The sequence below is a fragment of the Agrilus planipennis genome, unplaced genomic scaffold (assembly GCF_000699045.2).
Source record: "Agrilus planipennis isolate EAB-ADULT unplaced genomic scaffold, Apla_2.0 scaffold1, whole genome shotgun sequence".
Classification (NCBI taxonomy): domain Eukaryota; kingdom Metazoa; phylum Arthropoda; class Insecta; order Coleoptera; family Buprestidae; genus Agrilus; species Agrilus planipennis.
Window position 1 is genome coordinate 477,506 of NW_020442466.1, and position 7,717 is coordinate 485,222.

Genomic DNA, 7,717 nt, shown 5'->3' on the forward strand with positions numbered 1-7,717 from the left:
CTAATAAAGTTTTTCTAGATGATTGCATCAAAAAGCTAGACGCACACGAATTTCCAAACATTGAATTTGTTAAGGTAGTGGGAAACCATTTTAAAATTAAATAAATAAACATTTCATAACTGATATGTGTTTTCTTTCTGAAATTATTTTATCTTTAATTTACTGAAGTACTGAAGTGCACTATAAATATATATTTATTTTCGATAAATAAAATCGGTAAGTAGTCGTTAACTTAATTATCGGAGCTGATATGAACGGGAGGGAAATCGGCTATCTATATTTTAACCAAAACTACCTGTGGGAGGGAATTCGGCATCACCGGTTCAGTACGTCCGAATGAAAAACGGAACCCTTAGCGCCGGTGCACACTTGCGGCAATCGCCGCTGCGGCACCGCAATTGCGGCTTAAAGTACTAACAGGTAAATGGGTTAATGCACATTCATTTGCGCGCCGCCGCGGGGCCGCGCGTCCACATGGCGACCGTTTTGAACCGCAGGTCCCTACGGAACCGTGGCGGCACCGCTGCCGCTATTGCGGTTTTGTAGTACTCGTTTGTATATCGGCTGGTACACACTTGCGGCAAATTGACGCAAAAAAGGATGGCTGCTACTAGAACTTCTGAAGATTTGAATATAGAATTATTCATTTACGCCTCAGAAATATAGGTACCTATACCATGAAAGAGTCAAAAACAGGTCTGTATGGATTAAAATCTGTGAAATGTTTTCCGATGGATTTTTGGAGCTGGATGACAAGGAGAAAACATTTCTAGTGGGATTATGGAGACTCTTAATCTGGTATCTTTTGCGATATTATCCTATCAGAAACTTTTGCTGTTAATTCATCAGATGAAGCAACACTCCTTCGAAAGTAGTTGAATAATTAGTCAGGATTCTCCCTTAAATACGAAAACGACGTTACAAATGTGCCCCTCGTAAGCCGTAAATCGGTATATGGGTCTACCCAAAATCGTCTCGTTTTTTTTCGATCAATAACGCATTTGTACACCAAAAACGTAAAAACTGCACGCCTCTCATTAATAAAAACTTCCATTTTGCACTATTAACTTGTCGCACCGACTGATTTCCTTTAAAAACGAATGACACTGTATTAGATATATATTTTTATTACTTTTGCGGCGCCGCAACAAAACCGCAAAAATACCAACAAGTGTGCCCGCGGCGGCAAACTGTCGCAAGTGTGCACCGGCACTTATAAGGTCACTCGTGTGTCTGTCTGTCCGTTTTTTTTTGTTTTAATTCTGACTGCTCCTCTGAATGTTTATGTAGATTCTGTAAAGAAAATAAAGATCAAATTGTCGTTGTTCAGTAACACAAAGAGCAACTGTTTAATTTTCTGTTCCCTCTTATGTCGAGTGGTCGTAAGCCCGTTTGGGAATCTGTTCATGCGAGCCCGAAAGAGAAACTTTTCACAGCCAGCGGAATTTAGTCCAAACAATTCAATTAACTTTCGGCTCTTTATTAAAGTGAAGACTGCGACCTGGGCTATCTAAGTCGACCGCAAACAGCAGATACCTCTTTTGCACTTAAGACATCCGACTGTGAAACAAAGGCCAACTCAGACCGTCAAGTAGATTACCCGAACGAAATTTATGTACTAAGATTGCAGAGATGGGGGAGTAAACAGGAAAAGGTTTTCGTTTGTCGGCGGGATTGAAACAGTAAGGTGGCTTTACTTTCCTAAAATGGAAATGGAAGGAAATGAAGTTAAAAATATCGAGGAAAAGGGTTTCCTAACATAGAACGGTAATGATCTAACAAACAATATTTCCTTTTTTACTGTAAATCTACTTTAAGGATTACATTTAATTTTGGACAACAAATAGGCTTTTTGTTCCGAGAAAATGTTATACTGAATACTGAATACAATAACTACAAATCAGATTCGGCATATGTAGTATATTTAACCGGATCAAACGGTAATTTTAATCTAGATTACAGAATGTTACATGTGCAAAGTATTAAAGTCATTAAATTGGACTTAGTGGAAGGCATGGAAATAAACGCACATAATTATCAGCTAACAAATAAAGCTAAATGATCAGTTAGACTTAAGGAACTCGCAACACTTAAACCTTTCAGCGAACAAACAACAATATCCCCTCCCACTGTAGTTTTCAGTTTTGTATACTTGTAAACGTTTGCGTTGGGGAAATTTGTTCAATGCAGTAATGAGCATTAACGCAGGACCAAGCCCTAGACAAAAATTATCAGTCTCTCAGAGTCTTTCCGCGTCTCTGAGAGCGTCTCTCATAGTCTTTCACAGTGTCTCAGTTATTGCCTAGCTAATTTTATGGATCTCTCAGTCTCTGTATGAGAGGCTCGAACGATAAAATTTTTAATTCAGAGATTCGAGTCTCTCCCAGAGATAGTGAATGAATAAAACTGAAAAATTGAGAGACTCGAGTCTCTCGTAGAAAGACTGGGATCTGTGAAATATGTTGAACTTAGAAAATTTGAACCATGTCTATCGAGACACCACTTATTGAGAGATTCGAGTCTCTTATTTATAGATTCGAGTCTCTCGTTCAGTGACTGGATACGGAATGAGGATCTCTCTATGAGCGACTCGAGTCTTCCGTTCAGAGACGCTAAACAGTTTTTTTGACAGTCTCTCGACAGAGAGACTCTGAGAGACTGAAAATTTTTATCTTGGGAGACCAAGAGAGAATAAACAAGACTGAGACCATTAGCAAGAATGGAATAGTCTTGGTCTTAGTCTTACTTTGTTCGTCATTAGTTCTTTGACGACTTATATGTAAAGAATCATCTTCTTATATCCAATTAATCGTTGCCTACATGAATTCATTACTTGTAAAAACAACTGCAACAGAATGTGAAACGTTTTTGGCCCCAGCTATGAATGTTGGATTCAGTTTATACTTCATTTACTTCCTCTAGCGATATGCCCCTTCCAATGTATTGGATGCACGCTGGTAAAATCGTAGATAGGGAGAAAAAGCCTCATTATACTCTCGACTCGTGTTCATTAAACATACTTTTTCATACAGTACCTGCCAAAAGTTTCGTTCAATCATGAATAATAATGCGAGTCGAACGTTAAAGCCATTAACATGTCTTCAAATATAAATGAACATCTCATTGATATTTTCAGTAGTAAATGGTACAAATAACAGCACATTTCAGCAATGCAATTGTAGTGGATAAAATGGTCAATTTTTCGGTGTAGTACTGTACGGATTATACGGTTCTCACGGGTTAAGGGTTCGGCCGAGAGTTGTCTCCTTCCTTTTCTGGCATAGTGCTGTTCTTTTCTACTTTGCGCCGGTCAAACAGAAGGTCACATCGCTACAGAAAGTAAACGAAGTATAGGAAAGTATTTTACCACATTCTATTTGACTTCATTTCAATGTTAAGAATCGGCTTCCGCCAAAAAATGTCAGTGCTTATACCTTTGTAAAAAATTACCAAGTACAATGAATTGCCACAGTTAGCTGTAGATATCTATAAATGGCGATGTACTATCAGCCGCTTAAACAAATTATATGTATGATGTTACTGACTTTTATTTAGTCTAATAACAAATTCTCACAAACGCGCGGAAGTCGTTACGGCCTAATTGCTGCAAGTTTAAAGTAAATCTTTGTTGGCTCATACATTCATGACTATTGTTGTTTGTTATTTCAACGGATGACTATTGATTCCATCCCTTCATTCTGCCCTATTTACTGAATTCTCAATGGCAGCCTGTATGATACGTATCTAACTCGGTATGCGTGTTGACTTCCGTTCATAATAAATTGGAATGTATATAGAACGCCAACGCAGCAGCTAATAACGAGCAGTAATTTTCTACAGGAATGTTCTAATGCTGTTGCAAAACTGTTTTACATTTTGCCCCAGAGACCTGTTTCATCACGGTCGCTGCTCACCGAAACCATCGACTCGTATAATCTCACTGTAGTCTTGCCCAAACAACAGTTTGATTTGTTTTCAACGTCATTCTGTTTGTGGTGAACTTTGGTCACCTATCCAGAATGTCTTAACCATAAATGGATAAAAATAGACAAAAGCAGGTGGAATAGTAGAATTATATTCAAGAAGAGGGGGGAGGGGGGAATTTGATTGAACCTGTATGAGGAAGTACTAGCAGATACTCCTCAGCAGCATATATTTTTTCATCTTATGCGAAAAAATTCCGATGTTCTGAAAGCGTAATTAACCCATTAATAAATTCTGTGTCAATGTTATTTATTATTCTTTGATATTTCTAAACCATTCCAAAGAATCTCACAAAACTATTGGATATTTGTCCTAGAAATAATAAACTCGAATATTCAGTTTTTGACCACGTAAATCATTGGACAATAAATATTCAGAGGTATTAGAAAGAATAGGAGGGCAGAGCACTGTATGGAAGTCAATAAAAAAGTAGGCGAGATTGGTCTCAGGCATGAAGGTCTAGTCAGAGACGTATTAGAGGCAGAAACGGGAGTTAGGTAGGGACTTAGATTAGATTACTGTTCGCAAATAGTTAAGGATGTGGGATATTCTAGTTTCAGGGAAATGCGAAGATTAGCTCAAGTTAGGAATGAGTGCAGGTGCGTGTCCAACCAGTCTTAGGACTGACGACCTTATGATAACGGTGAATGATTTCAGCCTTTCTTGTGCATTTTTGGTCTTTCCGTCATAGTTCATTGATAGCAACAATACAATTTGAGGAATCTTCTTCAGTACCCTAGCATGTTTCTCTTGATGTTGCTTGTAATCAACATTTAATCCATTTGGTCGTATAAGCAGTAGATACAGAAAAATATGAAAATGAAGCCCAACTCATCGGTCTTCTAAAATGAGAATCAATAGAGCCGTTAAGATCACAGAAATTAATCCTCCAAAGCAATGACCATTTTGGTATTTTACCTTCGTTTCTTGCAACCCAGTTTCAGACAGTGGCATGTATAAAGGATTTTATCATATCAACAGCAATTACCTATCACGTATACATTTTGAAGTAGATACCTAAATTTGATGAAAACTGGAATTCTTTGTTTTTTTTTATTAATATCATAGAAAACTGATGAAAACTTCTGTTTTCGGAAAAGTATATAAGCGATACATTTACGATCAGTGAGATATTTCGGAAAGAACTTCACGAAACTTTCAGCATATATTCATTTATAAAGATATACGTATGTAAAATAGAATGCTTAGAAGAGAATAATACGTACATTCATCCACACAAGTGAGTACAAGTGATAAAGAGATATATACGAATATACAGTACCACAATTGCAGCTATATTCAATTTATTTAATACTACTATACTTCGTACACACTCTCTAGCGATGTGCCCCTTCCGATGTCTTGGATGCGCGCTAGCAAAATCGTAGGTAGGGAGAAAAAAGCTCATTATACTCTGGATTATTGTTGATTAAACATACTTTTTCATACAGTACCTGCCAAAAGTTTTGTCCAATCATAAATAGTAGTGCGAGTAGAAAACAAGCGTTAAAGCCTTTAATATGTCTTCAAATATAAATAAATATCTCCTTGATATTTTAAGTAGTAAATGGTANGATTCTTGTTTAGGTCACTGGTGCAAATTTATATATTAAATTCGCTTCATTTTTACATCAAACCTTAATGTGAAAAATGGTCTTCGTTTGTAGAATAATTCGTAGTAAAAGTTACAGAGTGCTATAACTGGAGCATCTATTACTCGGAAACATTTACTTCAAAATCCGTTTATCCCACGATTTAATTGTGCTATCCGTTGGTTTACATCTGTTCGTTTATAAACAATATCGTTTTTATTTTGTTGAAAACAATGCCGTTCATTTTAACACACTGAAAATCCTTAATTGACATAAAATCAAAACCGCTCTCATATAATATATTGGACTCGCTGATATATTACAAACAGTTTCACTTTTACAGTTGCTAAAAGATCAGTACAAGATAGGTGCAATAAAAAAAAAACGAATAGACACATGAATGATCTTGTAAATGTTCCGTTTCTCATTCGGACGTATGGAACCCTAACCCAAGAATCAACTTAACATTATATTTAAAAAAAAACATGTGTTCTCCCATACATTCAAACTGTAAATTTATATTTGAACGCATAATATTCTTTTGTTAAAGGATTTATCACGTTATGTTCTGACTATAGACTTCTTATTAATTTCCTGTAATCTATAGGCAAAGAACTATTTTCTGTATTTTTTTCAAAATTTTAGGTTCAATAGTTTCGGAGGTAAGGGGATTGGAATGGTTAATTTTCATCTATTTTATTAATTAGCTTTAAAATCATTTATTTTAAAATTACAAAAATGATATTTTTAAGATCGCTACAACAAGCCCTTTCATTTGATGTGTCACACGGTACTGTTTGCAAAATTTTCTATTGGTCCCCTAAAAATGACCCCATGTTTAAAATTAATTTATTTAGGTTAAGCGTCCGTATTTAGTTCACAGAAATTCATACGTGTACTAAATTTCAACTGAATCCATCCATTAGATTTGGAGCAAATTGACTGTGACAGACGAACAGGCAGACACACGACGAGTGATCCTATAAGCGTTCCGTTTTTTATTCGAACGTACGGAACTCTAAAAATTTTCTTCTATTAATTTTACAAACGGTAGAACCTGCAGCGGCAGGTATAAATGATAAGCAAATAATCAAATTAATCGTAGGTTACTTGTGCTTTATTGTTTCAAAAATGCTATTAATGTGTAAACCACTGTCAATAAAACGTAAAAAAAATCCGTACAATTTTATGTGATTCCGCGGAAGTTTCTTCATTTCCAAGACCATATCTTTTATAATTAAACATCAACTTTGGATGTTTATAATTCTGAAATTTTTGCTTAATTTATCTGATTTGCGACGGGAACTCGGTGCCATTTCCCTTCGGGCAAATTTCACATCCGCAAGAGGAAAGTTTTATTAGAATGAAATAACACTCTGGAGTTTTAGAAACTTCTGAATGTCTGAATCTTCACGTGTTAAAGGAACTTCAAAATTTATAACGTCGTAAAAGAGTTTTGCGCGTAACTGTAACATCCTTCCTACAGGCCTAAAAAGTTTATGTATTACACTGCCGGTTTAGTAGCCCTTTCAGAAAAATTTGACGAAAGAAACGCAGGAACTCATTGTGCATAATAAGATTTATGAAACGTTCATAAAATGGAGCAGGTGTTTGTTAGGGTAATGATAGTTGAGATAATACGTATATTTAATACTCCTCGATATTACAGGGATATATTTTGAGGAAGTAATGTTCTATTGCTCGGACCTTTAAAATTGACATAGCCCGCAATAAAATTTTACTTTCTTTCAACTTATTAACTAGACTAAAGCGGTTGCTGTCTCCTTTTAATCACCATAGACGATTTGGGAATATCGCAAACATAGAAAGAGATTAAAATAATTCGAAGTGGTCTGTATTCTGTCGAAACTGCCAGACGCGGATAGCGATTTCGATCTTTTTGGATCTCATCAGCGCGTCGCAGATAGCTCCGACAGAACACAGACCAACTTTTACCTGCTGTTTTAACAGCGCGTTTTAGAAAATACTACAAATGGCGCGGTAAACGCCATCTGTAGCACGATGCTACGTTTTAGGATTACGTATGCTCCAACAAGGTCCATTTAAATATATGGATATCTACTTGCTGAAACGAATCCCGGCGTAGCTAACAACGTGAGCAAATTTCTACCTGATTCAAA

The 7,717-nt window shown here is 36.2% G+C and overlaps 1 protein-coding gene across 1 annotated transcript in view; it reads left to right on the forward strand.

The window, feature by feature from the left end:
• Nucleotides 1-7,717, forward strand: part of LOC108733441 (carbonic anhydrase-related protein 10) — a 258,247-nt gene that overhangs the window by 65,528 nt on the left and 185,002 nt on the right. The window lies entirely within an intron of this gene.